The sequence below is a fragment of the Sinohyriopsis cumingii genome, chromosome 18, assembly GCF_028554795.1.
Source record: "Sinohyriopsis cumingii isolate HCF-2022 chromosome 18, ASM2855479v2, whole genome shotgun sequence".
In the NCBI taxonomy this organism is placed as follows: Eukaryota; Metazoa; Mollusca; class Bivalvia; order Unionida; family Unionidae; genus Sinohyriopsis; species Sinohyriopsis cumingii.
The window spans coordinates 25,566,804-25,586,468 of record NC_142978.1 but is presented as its reverse complement, the minus strand read 5'-3'; the positions used below and the strand labels follow the sequence as shown (position 1 = coordinate 25,586,468).

Below are 19,665 nucleotides of genomic sequence, written 5' to 3'. Positions count from 1 at the left end.
CAGTTTTGCCTGACATGTGACATGTAGTTGTTTGACTTGAAAAGAAATATCACATACGTTAACTACATGACTTTTAAACCTTGGCAAAGAAAAGAATGAATTCAGATATTGTATTAGATGCGTCTGCTTCGTCATACGTTAAAAAGGTGTAGCTGCCACAGTGGTTTTATCTACAACTGTCTTAATGTATTAGCAATTTCATGTTATTTGTTACATTGTATGATTGACTGATTATCTGAGCGCACTTCTATTAGACTTTAGCGTTTTGTAATCAACAAAGTACAGGAGTAAACCTGGTCTATGATAGTGCATTTGTGTAAACATGGCAATGGAGCAGTTGCTTCAAGGCCCGCGCCCAGCACGGTTTTCAGCAACATAGTGAAATGGTATGGAAGATGCTTTCAAAATCTTGAGAAGCATTCAGTTTAATATTATTCTACTCTTACATCTCACTTTTCAGGTAACTAAAATTACACATTTGAGAATTCAAGATACTTTGTTAAAGTGTTTTGTATCGCTGATTGCTAACGTATAGGGAACGGGAAGGCATTTTAAAACTGATACGACAATAAAAAAGTTAGTGGATTAGGAAGAAGAAACAAGATTCATGCACGGAAGGCAAACAATTGAAGAGAATAGTTAAAAGTAAAGCAATGACGATGACACTAACTTCAGTCCGGAAAATGTCATTGAATCTATAACTCACTTTTTATATCTTAATTGTGTCCATTACCAAATGTTACATTGTTATATCTTAAACCGTATCTAGTCATGCAAACGCTTATAAACTACAGTGTGCTGATCATCATAGTATATTTACCGTTAAATATATTGATTTTTATGTTATAGAGTCATTCTTAATGTCCCATTTTACATATTATGTCTTCAACCGTTTTGTTCCAACATATTCGCTTCTTCACTTATGTTAGAAACAATTCATTTCGATGTGTCCGCATGTTGTGGCATGTTTGGAATCCTTCAATTTTTAATACTTATATCATGCTTATTACGCACATGTTCAGATTTCAACAGAATCCAGGTCGCTAATAGATCTGATTCCCTATGTTTATAAAAGCAGATTTATGGTCGCAAACGCCTAAAACACACATCTGATCGAGATAACTAAGTGTAAAACATTTTAGCATATAAAGGTCGATATCGGTGTATGGCTTACCACCACCCGTTGTAAAGCAAATATATTTGTTTTTGTCTCGAAACAAATAAAAACATGTGTCTATTTAGAAATAAAATGAAACCACTCCTTTGAAAACAACCGTTGCCTCCTTGCATTTGTGGATGTTCGCACATTAGTACATGTTATAATTTAACTACTTTGTCAAACAAACCTCACACAATTCACCCGAAAATCTAAGTACATTGGAGTATATATTTGTATAGAGTCTAGAGGATATTGGTATTTATGCACTTCGAACCAACACTTTCGGCTCTTAGAACAGCGTTTGCTACCTTAACACATCGTGTTAAACAAGTGGACATATGCGTTGCAATTAAAATCGTTAGTGTAACCGGGTTACACGAGTTTCGGACATAACGGAACGTGCAGACATATCGGAACGAAAAGATGCGAGCATAACGGAAGCAACTGGCATATTTAAAAATTACATTACGGATGTAATATAGTGTACGAACATATCGATACAAACAATTGCGAGCATAAACAAAAGGATTGTTTTGTTCAGACATTGTAGAACATGTCAATATAACTGCAACTGACACACACGTGGCATTTTTGACGTGGATATCCTGAATGTCGCCGTAAAAAGGAGGATGTGTTCTATATCTATTAGAAAGTACTTTTGCATGGGTGATGCGGAGTCCTTCACTGCCATGGTACAAGTCTACAAACAATACACACTGTAACTCCATCAAGACTGATTATATGTTTCGACCGATCTGAGCCAATTTAAAACTAATCAAACCTCTTTCATCTGTCCAGTTCTAAAAAAGCTATTATTGCTAGTTCTATTTTACAATCATTACAGTAATCAAATAAAGTTTGCTGATAAACAACGTACACTAGATCTGACATTTTAAAAGAAAAATGTATTTGCCATGGTAGTTAAACCTTCTTCTAAAACTTAATCATCTTGTGCTAGATATGTCGATAGTTATATGTGTTTTTTTGTTTAAAAGACAGAGATCGAAACGATCACGTCCCGCAACATCATATAGTTATCCTCTTTCCGCTAGATGTTCCATACTTAATTGACCTTGGAGACAACTGTATAGCCATTAGCATAAAAATTGTTATTTTCATCTTCTTTGCTTTCATTATTCGAAACAATCTGTAACTTAAAAATGCAATATGAGAGCATATTTTCCAGGACTGCTCACGACTCGCATGGGTTTAGAGAGATAAAAATGATAAAAACTTAAAACTCGTCTCACTTTCCTTCAGGAGTTATGATGAAATGTAAGGTTGGTATCAGTAGCAAGTATGATGTTCTATTTTGTTATTTGTGCCTTGCTGCTGTTGTTGTTGATGACGATGATTAGGACGATGATGATGATGATGATGATAATGATGAAGGTGGATGTGGTTTAGCGGAAATTCGTTGTACTGAATTAAGGGGTTAGATAGATTAATAAGCAATGTTTCTTTATATTCTTATTGTATCATAGAATATTTGTATTGTAAACCTCGGGATATTTATACCAAATATGCATAGACTACAACACTGTAGGGCGAGGGTTTCAAATGTGTTTACTTCAGTAAGATATATCTAAAGTTTACTGGCCCGAGATAACTCTCAACGTGTCAAATGAACTGCAACGTTTGCCTACCGAAGTTAAAACAATTTGCACGTGATATAGTATAATATAGATGCATCCTGACCTTGACAAAATGTTGAAATTGATGACTCTTCCAGTATTTTATTATTTAGCTGTGTCAGGACTGCAATATGAAGAAAAAAAAATGTTTTGTTTCTTTATCCCCTAGGTAATAGTGTTCTGAGAAACGAAAAAGTTTCTCAGATGTTCTACTCTGCTCTCAATTTCTTCTCAACAATATTAACAATATTTGCTCCCGCCGGTGACATATTCACACGCGATTCGGACTCTATCAGTGACGAAATTATGAATCCCTCGTGCCGTATAAGCGGATACCCCTGCTCCAACCATGTACGACAGAAAAGCTGGAAGGAAAAAAAATAGTGATGCGTGCAGGGTTTTGTAAAATACATATCAAATATTAAACATCAAAACTACATTTTTGTATATGCCCAACAGCTAAATGTAAAAATGCATTGGTAAAATATGGTCGCCATGACAACTATTTTTCTTTATTAAGATATTTTACTTATATCATGTTGTTTCCCCCAAAATATATGTATTACGCATAAATTTGTCAACGATTTAAGAGTATAGGTGATAAAATTGTCATTCCATCAGACTTACTGTTTCGGTCGGATACAGTCAAATAGTTCATCATGGATGATCAGCTAATGTCATTCCAAACAAAGTATTATCAATCTGAGACTGATAATTATTATAATTTGCATGATGTATATAGAACTGAGGTGAGCATAATATGTGGAGGAATAAAGGGTGGATTAAGTCAGAGAAGTTTGTTTCCTAAATTTCCATTAAGGAAGAAGAGTAGTATAGTGGGATACTATAGCCTCACGTAGACTTCTATGTCAAAGTTGGAGGGTTGTACTATAGCCTCTAGGTTTTGTTGCACACCCTGGGACACTATAGCCTCAAGGGTAATTGAACATGGGGAATACTGGGACTGTGTAGCGTCAAGGGAAAGAGGGTTGTTGTATAAGGAAAATAGGAATGGAACGGGCGAGGTGACGTCACGATACTGAAGATTGGTAACAGTGTTGCAAGGGGCTGACCTCAATCGGGACCAAAGAGCGGGAAACCCCTAGAATGTTTGGCGGGACAGAGACTTATTAGCACATACATCATAAGACATACAGACACAGACTGATGAAAATCAATTTATCACACACAAACAGCTATAGAACCGACGAAAATATTTTTAGGCAAGAAAGCAAATCTTTCCTAGGCAAATGAGTGGCCCTAAAAAGGGCCTTTGGGTTCTTTTTCTTCTTCTTCTTCTTCTTCTTATTCTTATTCTTCTATTTTCTCCACTTTTTCCACTATATCATCACCTTCTTAATAATTCCTTTCTTCTTCTTCTTTTCCGTCTCTGGAATCCAATCAGGATGTCCCATCAATCTAAGTTGTCATGTATCGTGATCCAGATTTCTTTCAGTCTTTCAAACTCCTCTTTTTTCTGTTTTCTTTGTCCTTTCTTTCTTTAGTCCAGTCCTATTTAATCTTCTTCACCTCTTCTTCCAGCACTTTTCTCATCATTTCTCATCCTTTCTTTAGTTGGTCCAGCCCCCACTTCACAAATCACCACTCTGTCCAATGCAATGTCTCCTAAAAAGCACCTGACTTTGATGATATTATCAAGTGTCTTCTTCAAGCTTCCTACTCTCACATATTTTGGTGTAATTAATCTTCTTAACTTTTCTACTTCCTCCTCTTGTACCAGATTCCTGGATACTTTTAGGCTGATCACAAAGTCCAGGCTACTTCCATACTTCCATTCCTTCTCAAGTCTTTCCACCACATAGGCTGCATCCATCATCCACTACCATCTGTCTTTCAATTTGTTGAACAAATCTATTGCCATCTTCGTTTATTCAATGTTGAATGGCGAAACGACGAACGCTTTGAATTTATATTTGTCAAGCACAGACGTGAAAGAAAACCTCCCTTAAACTCACATCTCATATTATCAACTATCCACACACGGGAAGGAGAAAAACAAACCCCAAATATACTATCCATACAAGGGATGCAGAACAATACAAACCACAAACATACTATCGACACACGGGAAGGAGAACAAACAAACCACAAATATACTATCTACACCTGGGAAGGAGAAGAAAAAAAAACCAAATGTACTATCCACACACGGGAAGGAGAAAAAACAAAATCAAAATATACTATCCACACACAGGAAGAAGAAAAAACAGACACAAATATGCAATCCACACACGGGAAGGAGAAAAACAAACCTAAAATATACTATCAATAACCTTAATATCTACCATCCACACAAGTTAAGGAAAAAAACCAAACCCAAATAAACTAACCACACAGAGGGAAGAGGAGAAAAATACAAACCACAAATATACTATCCACACACGGGAAGAGGAAAAAAAACAAATATACTATCCACACACGGGAAGGAGAAAAAGCAAAATCAAATATAAATATAATATTCATACAAACGAACGCTCACCCATACAAACACAGACTCTACTATCCACACAAACGCATGCGAGCTCATACATATAAACACACACACAATCTCATCAGGAAAGGAGTGAGTATTTATAATCATACTAATCCACATTCACACAAATTGGCAACTTGAGTAATCTCTTTTCTGGAGTATTGGGGTAGCCCTGAAAAGGGTTGTTTTTAGAACTCCAGATGCACCTCTTAATGTCGGTACCTCCTAGGTCTAGTCCCACACACGCATCGTCTGTTCCAGTCCTCATCCTAATTGATGATTGTGGTTGGGAGCGCAGAGGTGGGTTGACTGGCTTCACTCTCCCAGTCTTCACTTTGAGGGATAATGAAGATTTCCCTCCTTCCCCTGTTCTGCACACGTGGATGCTGCCTCCTTACTTCCTGCTCACGCTGAGGCTCCCGCTCTTGCCTCTCGAATTCTTGGTCCTAGTTCTCTACCTGCGGGACCACGGGTCTGTCCTGGTTGTGGCTGTGGTGTTGCAAGTGACTGTGGAGGTGTCCTCACCATGGGTTTACCTTTACAGATCTGTGTTAACATCAAGTGAGCCGGATAATTTCTTTCTTTTCCTTCTCCTCTTCTTTCTTTTTCTTTTCCTCCTCTTCCTCAAGCTTGGAAGTTTCCTGGATTGCCTCCACTGCCAGGTCATCCAAGAGGCGCCTGGCATACTCCAGGTGTATTTCGAGTTCAAGCGATTTGCTTATCCTAATCATCTACTTTTCTCTTTGGCAATGGGTAGCCAGACTGACGATCGCTCCCTTTATTTATGTGAAGTGCGTAGGTGAAAGAAAACATCCCCCGATACCAAAACGTACAAGACCCACATTCCCATCAATCACATGGAACGCGCGAACCTAATAGAAACCATCACTCACTTTTTATTTACAATCACTAACTACAAACACAAGCACATACAGACTACATGTTGACAAGCTACGGAAACGAAGTGCTTATAGGCACACGTCTAAGTCAAACAAACGAAGTGCTTATAGACACACGTCTATTTTTTAACTTACTAACATACCATTGGCAATTGAACTAGTATCTCTTTTCTAGAGTATTGGGGTAGCCCTGAAAAGGGCTGTTTCTGTGGACAGGGAGTTATGGCAATCTTTTATTGTCTAAGATTGCGTTCCCGTCTTGCGACAGGCTATCCCACATGATAGGGCCTGCTTCTTCGGAAAGAGAAGGAGAACTTTTTTTGTGTCTACACGGCAGTCGACACATCCTCCGTCTGGTTCCTGATGATGCTGCTGTTGTTGCTGCTGCTCTCGCTGCTTTACCTGCTTCCGAAGTCTGTACTTCTCCGTCAATTCTTCTTTCTCTTTCTTGATTTCCTCTCTGAAAAGCTCTTCTATCAGGTCTTCGGTCCCTTTTAACATTCCGACATTCTCTATCTCTTCAGGCTTCGGTATCAGGCTTTGCCTGACACGATGTAAATTCACCTTAGATTAGTTCAGCTTAGCTAAACTTGAACACATCTTCATAGAAGGATGAGTCATTAATAGATGCTCAGACTGGAGACTACCCCACTTTATATGGTTCAAGCGCGGACGCGATATTAAACATCCCTACGATTTTTTGTTGATTTGAGGGTGAGGGATAGAGAGAAGTCAAAGAGCATGTATCATGATAAAAGTTGGAACTAAACGACAGACATGTTTTTTCTAAACACAGCATTTTTTATTCAAGCAACAAACAATTATCAGTTAACCATAAAACATTTTTTCAAAGAAATAAAGAAATTTTTTCAAATAAGAAACTATTTTTGACAAGGTTGACAAAGTTGTGAAGTGAAGCAAGACATCCACTGATGGAAGTCATTGGGCCATTGATTTACACTACATTTCCTAGCTAAAGACAAAATATAGCCATAATGGTCACAAAACCATCAATCTACTTTGTCATTGTTTCTAGAAGAGTGACGATCAAAATAAGTCACTAAATCTTCTAAAGAATATCCAAGACTGCGTTGATGAAGAAAATACTCACAATATTGTCCCCACACCATGGAATCTGTGCCTTGTAATTTCACATTATTAGATCGTGTCGTCTGGACATTTCTTTTCATAAAGTCAATGATGTCGTCTTCCAAAGGTGGCAATCCATGAGAATCAAAATACTCCACACATCCTTCTTTAGGAAAGTAAACGGCTACCCAGTGGGTTCCTGGGAGATGACTGTCGTCCATGTTGATGACATAAGCTTGATTGTCTTGAGGTTTCCGACGAGGAAGTTCATCTTTACCACACACGACAGGATTCCAAGAAGCAGTGTACGAAATGTGGTTCAAATGGTAATAAAGTTCCCAGATATCCATTTTTGTGTTGTTTTTTCTTGTTGATTTTTATTTTTCACAGGTAATGACAAGTCATTAATTCAATCCGAACATTTTGCTTGAACATTTCTGACAAGTAACCGTTTCTTCGCTTCGTCTCCGCACTCTGAGCTAAGAGAGCTTCGTTGTGATGGATCTCTAGAGCAATCAATGGAGGAGAGGAATGATCACGCAAGTCTTTATACCACTGATGCAACACGGCTTCTTCCGAGATGAGACTCCAAGCTTCGTCCAGATACTTGTCTAACTTTCTTCTTGACTCATCATCAGACACTTTTCGTGTTGAATTTTACTGGGATGATCGTTTTGACATCCATAGCAATCTTTCTTGATCAATTCCGTAATTTTATCCGCCAGGTGTTTTGCAAAACAAGAGACTAAATATTGTTCTTTTTCTGGCCATCTGGACCTCGTCACTATGTCCTTTTCGTCTTTATATTTGGGTTCTACTTTCACTTTATCCTCCGATTCCATTTCCAAAGATTATCCACCATTAGGGTGATAAGTGTCTTCCATAGCTTCTAAGAGCCTAGAATGACTTCTCTCAAACTGTTGATTTCTATCGTATTGTCGAATTCGGCGTACAGGATGACGTTCACCGTGTGGTCTAGAGGTGGGTGTGCAAACTGAAGTTCCATAAGATTGTTCCCGGATTTCATAGGATGGCAATATCCCTCGTCGCTGTCTTGGTCTGGAGTGAAATCAAAGCCCAAAACGCGTAGCCTCCTGCATAATCCTTGTACAAAATACCGTGACTGGTGTTGGTTCCTAACTGTCTGGGAAAGTACGATCTGAAGTAATTTTTCTGCTTGAAATTAGGTTCGAAAGTTCTGGTACACAAGGTTTTGTCATCGCGACTGACTTCGATTTTGGACGCTTTGTAATGCTGAAACTGAAAAGGATTTTCGACGTAGGCTCCATTGAAGGCTGAATTCCTGACGATGCCAAGAATTAAACGCTTGGGTAACTGTCATTGGAACAGATGATTTTCGATCATGGAACGCGGTCCAGCGGGAATAATGACAGTTTTCACTTCGACGCGTCGTATTGGATAATTGGTGGTGGTTTTATACTCGGCGGCATTAGCCATCAAATGGAATGCGGCCCTGCTACGATTTATTCTCAGGCGGACATCCAAGCCTTTCAGAAAATACTTCTTTTGCAACCACATGTCCAAATGCAAACGATCCATCAGTTCTAAACTACGTCCTTGCAGGATTTTCTTTCGACGATCGTTAAAGCGCACATTGTTAGGATCGCCGCCGCTACACTTGTTCACACCTACTGTGTCAGATTTCCATACCAAGCAAGCATCCAGATGAGTGTTCTTGGCATATTTTCCGTACATGAAGAGATTTTCCAGGTACGCTCGGTAAGGGTAAGTATCCATACTACTGCTGACCAGTTTGTTATTCAAGTACAAATCCACTTTGCTGAACAAGGAATCCATGAAATTGTTGACGGGAGCTACTCTAGCAACGTCTGCGGGATCGGTGTTGTCCATTTTTTCATTTTCACTTTCAGGTACAAGGAACTGCTATTCAGACTGAAGTAATCTTCGGGTTGTCCTTTGATTTCAAACTCGATGGGAGCGGAATCCGTCACAAAAGAGACGGGATGAAATTCTACCCATTGGGATTCTTGCATCGTCATCATAGTGGGTGGCATGACAAACAGATCCAGTTCTGACTTGAAACAGGCGCAAGACTCTTTGTGCATCATTTTTTGTCTCTATGATTTAATAATCAAAAACGTCTAAGCCTCGAACGATTCTTCTTTTCTTAGTCTTTCTAGCTTTATGAATATTAAGGCTTCTGAAGGGGTGTTTTCGTCGTCTCTTTCTACCTTGTCCTTGCTTTGGTGTCAGGGAAGCAGGAATGCCTGACTCGGCAACGTCATGGGCATTCAGAGTAGTTTATCGTCAGCCCAAAATGTCTTTGCTTGTTTGAAGCAAGACATTTTTGCGTCCTCTCAAGAAAGTTTCTTTATGGTTTTGTTTGTCGATGACGACATTTTGGAGAAATTCTTTGCCGTGCGTCAATGCGGCATCTTTCAAGGCGAGCAATCTTCGTGTCATCATCGGTTTCAACACCCGGGCCTCCGAACGAAAGGTCGATTTTTACATATCTCCCAAACAGTGTCCTCGCTGTCGAGCGACGCCTCCGTACACTGGATACATGACTTACGAGTTGTTAGAGAATCTTTATTCCAAAATGGAAATTCACCGTGACTTTCCCTTTGGTGAATGAAATATTATGTCCCAGATCTCCTTTTATAGCAATGTTGACAATGTCAAAATACGACTTACTGACGGACAGTTAACGAGGATTTACTGATTCACGCTGAACGTTTTAGGTTTATCCATCTTCCTCGTCAGCGTTCGTGGCAGAATCCACTTTGAAATGAATGACACGCAGTAACGGTACGGAGGTGTGTCCCAAAACGTTGTACTCCACCACATAGGAGTAAATAAAGATTAAATTCAGTCCTTGGTTCAGTTCTACCGGGTAACGAAAATATTTTGCAATATCCAGGTTGTTGACAATGGTTAGTATGGTCATCTTTTTGGTAGTCTTATCCGTGACCAGATTGAGGTTTTCACCCAAAATGTCATACAATTCAGGGCAAAATCTAACACCTATCACTTTGTCCTATTTTTCAAATTTCATCAGATTTCCTTGGCTATGGTGAGATAAAACTGGATGGTACAAGTTCGTGGGAGGCAAGACTTTGCATTTAATCAATCCTTCATATTGTCGAATGTTGTCCTGGTCGATGTGTTCCGTCAGCAATTGCGAGTGTCCTGTGGGAAAGCGACAATATTTGCACACGTAGTGATAAAGCGAACACACGTCCAAGTATTTGATTTCTTCTCCTTTTTCCTCCTCGGCGTGGTACAGCAAACAGGTGGCATTCGTCCGTCCTCCGTATAAACTATCCCGTGGGTTCCTGTGTCCACCAGCTTGTAACTTTCCACGATGCGTTTAATCTCGGGATCGTTTTTCAAACGGTAATCGTACTCGTGTTCCCACATTTCCACCACTTGGTATCATTGCTGTTATAATTTCAAACGCCGCTGAGAAGTGCTCTTGTGCAAGTCTTCCATGGTCCGTTATCAAAATTGATCTTTAGTGTCACGTTGAGGGTAACAGAGGGGACATCCGTGAAATAAGCATCCGTTAAACTCGTACACGATTTGAGGGTTTTCTTAGTCCCAACCATCAACCGAAAATGATCCGATGGTTTTTTCTCCTCCCCCGTTGCGGACATGTTGGATCTATTTGTCTTCCTTGTCGCACAAGTAATGTAGCCGTCGTAGGTTTTGACCGAGTATTGACAAAAGTTAATCGCTTGAAGGGCTGATGACCGCCAGGGTGTTTTTGAGCATGAATTGTTGACGGTAAACTAAAGAACACGCTTTGGCAATGGTGCAGGCTTCTTTCAAAGGATCGGCCCCTCCGTATTCCATGGACAGTTATGAAAATTTTCCACAGAAACGCCGTTAAATGTCCACGTCGGAACGACAATACTTTAACATATCTTCCTGAAAGTCGAAGGTGTCCCAGGCGTGAGTCTAGTACCAAGCGTAGAAACCTTCACTTTGTTCGGTACGCATGTTGTTGGGGTCATAGTAGTGAGCCTCAGGCAAATGGGGTAGAACGGCATGTTGATTGGCTACGGTATTGAAAAAGTGCGAAAATAGCCATTGGCCATTTCTGGCATTCCAAACGTTTCAGGACTTCGACTCAATGGCATGGCCAAGTAACTCATCAAATCTTTAAACTGCACTTGTCACACTTGCATGGAAATGATTTTGGCTTCGTTCAAAGTGACTTTCGTACGTTCGTACGTTCGTACGTTCGGTACTTTGTACCGTATAGTATCTGAGAAGAAATTGTCAATCGTATCCCATAAAATTGTGAGCCATCACCGTGGCATAGCGATGACAATCCTCGTAACCTTCGATATCCTCCTGGCTCCACGTCTCGTCGATGGGGTCTAAGATCCATTGGGCGAAATGAGCTAGCGTGTTCGGTCCCCGAAAGATTTTTTCACGTTCTCCAGGAATATTGCTGCAGTGAGGACAATGACTAAAGATAGGATCTTGGATGCACTTCTCGCACGCTCGATAAGCCACACAGAAATTAGGAACATGAATGCCGGTCTCTTGCATGGATTCGAAATCGATAAAGATGAAATTCCCTTTCTTCTGGTCATCGTCTTCCTCTTGATGTTTGGAATGGTATTTGTGAATGTAGCATTCGTGTTCCAAGTTTATGGTTTGGTGCCAAATGTGACATCGTTTCTTTCCTGAACAAACGTGTGCCTTGGCATTGTTGGTAAGTATGACTTGTCCAAAAAAGGACACAATCTAAGGAGTTGACAAGCACTTTTTTCTGTGGACCTTGCGTCTTTAGATGTTGTTGGTAACAGGCAGGGCTGACAAAAGTGAGATGACAAGTTTATCAATGCACTCGTTCTTGTCCTTCCTCAAAACACTTTTTAGATGCCAAACATCCTGAGAATTTCGATCCAAAATGCTGGTTTTGCTTTCGATTGTTATAGCCGTAGTCACATGTCTCACAGTAATAACCTTATCGTAGGAACCCGTTAATACTGGTAATGGCATCGAAATGTTCATCGTGATAATAGACGTGAATGTATTCTCCATCCTTAAAGTTTCTGACTCGAAACAAGAAAGGTCCTCGCACTTCTTGAGGGTGCACTCTCAAGGTGTAGCGTGGAATCAGGACTTCTTGCTATTTTTGCATTTCAGGAATGCCACAGGGTGTGTCTTTCGATAGATCCGCTTGCTGTAACAGGAGTTCTGCTTCACTTCGTTATTTGGCTCAGTCCGATTGTCGAATGTTCTCCCAGGCTATTTCTTATTCTGCCGTGTCGTTCTTGTCGGCATACGTTCCTCCCACCATGATGGCACGGGTTAAACACATCTAGTCGTACGGGTTGTTAATTTGAACGAGGCTGCACATGAAGCTGCGAAGTTCGTCCACCTCTACTCCTTTTTGCGTCCTGTCCCTTGGGGAAGAGAAACTTGGGTTGTGAACAGTTTAGCTTTTCCATCGGTGATGTGAAACTTGTCGTTGGATTGTTGCACGTGTTGAATCTTGTCAATGACTTTGGAAGGTGATAATTCTGCTGGGCTACTAAAGTGGATCCAAACAGGGGACTTCAGACTGTCGTGATGGATGGATAGTTTCAAGCGATCATCTTATTTGGCTTGATATTGCCGTTTCAGTATGCTTAACACAGAATCCCACACCACGCTGATGAACCCTTTGCTTTCTCCAGCGCTACGTCTGAATCGAAATTTTTAAATTTCACCGTGTACGTGTAAGCCGTAGTTCTAAATGTTCTAGAAGAGAGCTTTACCGTATCTCGAATGTGGTAGTACTTTTCAGGGTTTATTAATGGCGGTGAACTTTGGTTAAGTGTAGACTCTCAGGGCTTGGATTTTGGCTCACTCATGTCAACTTCAAAATCACTAGCTACTGTACGAGGCGATAAATCATGTTTCTGCCTCTTACTTTCTTCTTACTTTCTTCTCCTTTCTCCACTACATGATGCGATCGTTTCATCTTGACTGAAAAAGTGAAATGACTACATTTTAAACGTTATGGGTTCCTTTATATGCATGTCAAGCTAGTGTATATCTAATGGGTTAGTGTCTTCCCTTCCAGTATTCGTTTCACTCTCAAGCCGACCACAACTATGGAAGAGCCCACACAGATCGAACTTCTGATAGGAGCGTTGCGAGGTGTCATACGAACGTTTTCTTCATACAAGCCGACGGACTACTCCCCCTGCTTTCGAGATAAAAGTCAAGATACTTGCTATATCTGTCGAAACGTAGGACATTGGGCTACAGAATGTTCATACCGTGAAAAACGCAAAACAGGTGTCAGAAGAGACAAAAGACAAATTACATGTTATCATTGTAAATGGAAAGGACATTAATATTCAGTCTGCTCTAAGAAACAACAGGAGCAAGAAGAAGCGAGGGGTTCCGAACATAATGAAGAGGTACCGTCTCCAAAGGAAGAACCCAGAGACGTCCAAAAAGAGAAAGAAAAGAAAAGAAGACAAGGAGAAAGTGAGGAAAAAGAGGAGGAAAAACCTGTAAAAGTGAAGAAATTCAAAAAAAAAAACAGAGAGAGTGAAAAAAGACACAGAAGAAGTCTTTAAACGTTTTAAAGTGCTGTGGTGTGACTTGGATTGTGAAATTTGTACCAGAATAGACCAGACAGAAAACGTAATGTCTCTTGGTTTTGATTTTTTAGAATATGGATCTACACTCACGCACTCACTAACACACGTACAACAGGTGTAAAAAAGAGGTTTCGAATTTTAATTGATTTTGCAAAATAAATGCTATCTCTTTTCGATAGAGTTGTGTGGCCCTGAAAAGGACCGTTGGGTATTTGTTCTTTACAAAAACTCAGGAACGGGACGTAATCCACTTTATCTGCCTTAAGCCTTTGCCACGGCCAAGGCCGTCGTCTGGACTGGCTCCTGTCGATGATGATTTGATAGAAATCACTAGGGGTGGTATCGCATGCGTAGTAACAGGGTGAGTTTTTTTGGCTCGGGAAGGTCTTTTTCTCTTGGGTCGTACATTTGTTTCAGACTCCTTAACTCTGCCAAAATGTCTGAGAGTACCGTTACCGTTTGACTTTCACTGTCCTCCTTCTCTATTAGACCTTGCCTTGTTTCTTCTCTCCTGCTGCTTCTTCTTCCTGTTGTTTCCTTCTTCTTGCCTCTTCTTCTTGATGTTGATGCTGAAGGAAAAAAACCTTGTTCTGCTTCTTCCTGCTGCTGTAAAAATTTCTCCAATTCTTCTTTCTGTCTTTGTTTAAAATAGTCAACGTGTGGTAAACAAGGAGAATGTGGCGAAGGTGCTGGTACTGGAACAAATTCTTGCGAAGGAGAGAGAAAATCCACTAAATCCCAATTAAAAACGATCTGTTCTGGAAGTAAGACTGTGTTAACTTAGGTAGCCGCTGATATACCATCGCTTCTCGTCTCTACGGCCGGTGCACACCAATTCATCGTCTTCTTTGTTTCCGTCATGTTTGAAAACTTGGTCGCATAGATTCACGGCGAACAGACGCTAGCGCACCTAAATAAGGAATGTGACGTCACAGTCAGCTCTCTTCGGAGACTCCGGACTGTGACTGAATTTTGTAACGCGTGTTAGAATTGGTGAATAAACTCAATCCGTTTCGATCCGCTCTTCCATTATAAATAACCGCAGTTCATTTCATTCCCTTCACCTGTTCTCATCACAAGATGTGGACAAACGTAGAATCATCTACCCTCATATCGTCGATGCTGTTCCGTACGGACGTACCCATGTATGTGAAATCATCATGGACAATTATCAGGATCACGGATACGAGCGATTGAATAAGAAGAATTTATGTGGAGAGACAAGGCTGTTTGAAGAGAGTCCTTATCTACGGACTTGAAGTCAGAATAAATTTGAGGAAGAAAAGAAGACCTATGTGATGCCCTCTATGTTAACGGAATGATGTTAACGTAAACCAAAGACCCTTTTCAGGGCCACTCATATGCCTCGGAAGAATTTGATTTCTTGCCTAAAACATTTTTAGTCGGTTGTATAGTTGTTTGTGTGTGATAAATTGATTTTCATCAGTCTATGTCTGTATGTTGTATGATGTTTATGTTTAATAAGTCTCTGTCCCGCCAAACATTCTAGGGTTTTTTCCCGCTCTTTGGTCCCGATTGAGGTCAGCTCCTTGCAACATTGTTACCAATCTTCAGCATCGTGACGTCACCTCACCTTTTGCATTCCTATTGTCTTTATACAACAACCCCACTTTGTCTTGGCGATATACAGTCCCAATATTCCCCATATTCAAATCCCTTGAGGCTATAGTGTCCCAGGGTGTTATAAAAAACCTTGAGGCTATAGTACAACACTCCAAATTTAGCATTCAAGTCTACGTGAGGCTATATTATCCCACTATACTACTAAGAAGATTAACATACGCCGTCCAATCTTTAAAATAATCTCCGTAAGTAATACTCTTATCATATTGACCTTGTGGTACAACAAGCGCAACTCTTTAAGATATACATTTCCAGAAACTATGTACCTAAGTAATTATCCATGAAGATTTTAGGGTGAGCTTTTAAATTTATCAGTATCAAGACCAATAATATTTTACACCGTCCTCAACTCACTGGAGTCTCTTGATTGTGCGAAGCTCGAAGCGCAAAGGAGTACGGCTTGCATGTATATTTATATCCGCTTTCAAATACTGGTTGCAAAGAAACTGTTATGAGTACTTGTCTAGACATATTTGTATTCCTTGGTGTTGTGGTTGGGTGTGGAGGGCATGGAGAAGATGTGCGACAAATAATTCAATCACGTTGCTTTTACTTTCATTGTTACGCAAAAACATGATCATGATTGCTGACCCTATGGAACTTAAAAGTTTGTATTGGTAGAAACGTATTGACCTTTCTCAACATGATAATTACGATAGATCCTAATATCATATTATATTTGACCACATTAGATTCTTTATCGCCAGTGCAGCGACCTTAATCATGTCATGACTACGAATAAGGCTAGATGAGTTCCGCCATACTAGCTTCCAAGGAGTAATGAAATAAAGCGAGCACACCATTATTACTGACACCATCAACGCTTAATAAAATTAAGCAGAAGTTTCTTTTCTAATGTACAATGCACTTTAGAAAGAAGCTCAATCTCTGAACATATCAACTGGTCAAACTAGAAAGAAATTCGCTTGCAATTTTACTGAAAATACAGTGCTGATTATCTCGATCAAACAAATCAAATTATTTGATATTCAAATTATATATATATATGTATATATATATATATATATATATATATATATATATATATATATATATATATATATATATATATATATATATATATATATTTGTTTATATCTTGTAATTATATTATTTTTATGTATTGCGCTTATATGGATTATTCTTCTTTTGTTATGTGCGTGTTGGAATAATATGGAGAATTTACAGCAAAATGTTCCACAATATCATTTTTAGTTTCTAAATTGAAGATAGAGAGAGAGACAAAGAGAGAGAGAGAGAGAGAGAGAGAGAGAGAGAGAGAGAGAGAAAGATAAACAAACATACACACATATAGACATTCATACTTAGGTACTTGCATGTATCCATCCATATATAGACATAAAGTTAAATAGTTTACTAGTGGTGCAATGGCTTGGGTGCCGTTGGAGACGACTTACCGTTAGCCGCCTGGACTGATATTGAAAGTACAAAAAGGAGGAATATACAAACAGTGGTCTTCATTCTGAACAAAAAATAAGAAAATACATTTTCAATAAATTTTAAACGCAAACTAATGGGCTATTATGGGTAAACAATTATCTATCAAAAGCAAAATACATTTTGTTTGCAGTTGAGTTCAACGTTTGAGAAGAACTTTAACAAGTATCAGACGAGATTTGTGAACATTAATCTGCATGAGAATGCAACCAACAAAATCTGGTGGATAATCCTCTGAATCAGCTTTACTGTGATTAAGTTAGAAATTTCAGTTGGATTTAGGTATTGCATGGATAAATGTTAGATCTGCAGTTTCAACGCCAAAGTCATAGTACTGGTATCCCTCCTTTTAAACTGACGCATTTTAGCACAGTTAGAAGCATTTCATGCATAACCCTTTAATATTATTAGCATTGTAATAGAATGATTGAAAGAATTGTTTCTTTATTTCAAAGCGATCGTTTGCTTGAATTTACAAGTCCGGCTGGTAAAGTGTCATGGGGAAATAAATGGCCAGAAATCACATGTTTCATGTGTTTTGGAATTTTTGGACAGTCGTATGGCACTGGAACTTAAACGCCATGTTAAATTATATCGAATCGATAAGATTTATAATTTTTGTTGCGATTATTAAGCTAGCTTTTCACGTAAAATAACCATATTTGTTCCCTAATTCAAAATGTGCAAAATTGACTGCATACTTACCATAGCTATGGTTCTCATTTAGTTCGACAAATATAACATACCGCTGATTGATTAGCATTGCCTTATTGTCGCCCATCTCTAAAATATTTAACAGTGTATACATGCTCCAAAATCATATATTATATTGACTTTGCACTAATATTGATATAACGGATGGGGAAAATTGTATGCTGACATTGAGTAGTTTCTCTCAGATGCGTATAACCATATTACTGAAACATAAGTGGCTGTTCAATGGACTGTTAAAAATGTAGAAACATACAATTTATTTAATAGCTTTTGGTCTGATTTTCAAAGTATGAAACTGTAAAAATCACCTCACTAATGCCTTTGCCACTAACAACTAAGCACGGTTACACAGGTAAAGTCTTTGTACGAATATAAAATGAAGAGCAAAAAAATGAAACAAAAGTGAAAGTGTAGGAGAGTGACCTAATGTCTCAACATTTCGGAAGATTTTTCTCAAATAAATATTTTTAATAGGAAAACATTTATATAGACACCATTGTCACATCAATTCTGCACTTTAATGAAAGAATATTCATCCTCAAAAGCCATCCTAACGCGGAAAATTTAGAAATATTACTAATTACCAACAAATCATCTGTGATAAAAATGACTTTACGTAATCGACAAATATCATGCTTTTTCTATCCTCCAAACTGAGTCAATATTTATTGCTGATAAATGGAATGTGGAACGTTGGCGAGAAAAACGGTAGAATTAATAAAAATGATAAGGTATTAGTATCAACGCCAAACCCATTAGTTGATTGTTGGTACACTATAAACAACAAGTAACCTAAGCAAATGTCCTTGCCAAATACACCAGGGTTCTTTATTCTGTAAAGGTTATCCTTCGGTTAGTTTTACACTACTGCTACTTTAACAAGTCTGCAAAGATATATTAAACACGTGGTTTTGATTTGTGCCATAGAAATACCCATAAACTGTTAATTATTTATCCAGGAAAGAAAAGATTACCTGACAATTTAATTGTAAAACAATTGGATTGTGACAGTGAAAGTGAAAGTTGTAACGGATTGTAAACAATCAAATAATAGTTCGCGTTTTGATTATTTTCTCTCTCTTGATTATATCAGGGTTCCAATCTAAATCTGATTATAATGTTTATTCTGATTCTGATTATAATATTTTTTTTAAAAATTCTGATTCACATTATTTATTATTATTCTGATTCTGATTTAGTTTTATTTTGATCCTGATTCAGGTTATAATATTTATTTTTATTCTGATTCACAGCAGTTTTTTTATTCTGATTCTAATTCAGATTATAACATTTTTAAATTAAAATTTCAATTCAGATTATAACATTTTTTAAAAATTTTGATTCTGATTTTATTATAATATTTATTTTTATTCCGATTCTGATTCAGATTATAACATTTTTTAAAATTCTGATTCTGATTCAGATGATAACACTGTTTAAACATTTTGATTTTGATTCAGATTATATTTATTTTTATTCTGATTCAGATTCAGATTTTTCGTACCTATAGACGACACCTGGATTATTTGTGACAAATATGACCCTTTTCGAGAATCACATTGCGATGGAGATATTGTAAAGTTAAGTAAAAATTCTAAACCAGGAACATTGGCTGGTATTAATAAACCATATTCTCAATGAGCATATCCATTGAAGGCATTTATTTATCCGATATACCCGCTGGGTGATAATCGATGATCTTCGACCAATTAATATTTCGACCTTGAACTGTGTATCTGAGCGAGTTATAGAACATTTTTCACAAACGCGATACGTGAAAAGATTTAACGGATCTGAAACGCAAAAAAAAAAATGAGTGGGACCGGCACGTTAGAAAAAATTGAACTTCGATCAACGACGTTGCTGAGTTGGAAAAGAAATTACAATTTTCAATAAGACTGAAGACACTAACCGGTGAGATTTTTCACGAATCAAAATATAAATCAAAAGGAGATTCGATAGAGCTCGTTGATCATAA

At 38.4% G+C, this 19,665-nt stretch overlaps 1 long non-coding RNA gene across 1 annotated transcript; it reads right to left on the bottom strand.

Moving 5' to 3' along the window:
* Window positions 1–2,708: 2,708 nt before the first annotated feature.
* LOC149776252 (uncharacterized) lies at window positions 2,709–18,665 on the bottom strand. Its single transcript, XR_016416266.1, has 2 exons — window positions 16,934–18,665; window positions 2,709–3,158 (listed from the first exon to the last, which is right to left on the bottom strand). It is a non-coding gene; the product is annotated as an uncharacterized LOC149776252 (long non-coding RNA).
* Between the last annotated feature and the right edge of the window lie 1,000 nt (window positions 18,666–19,665).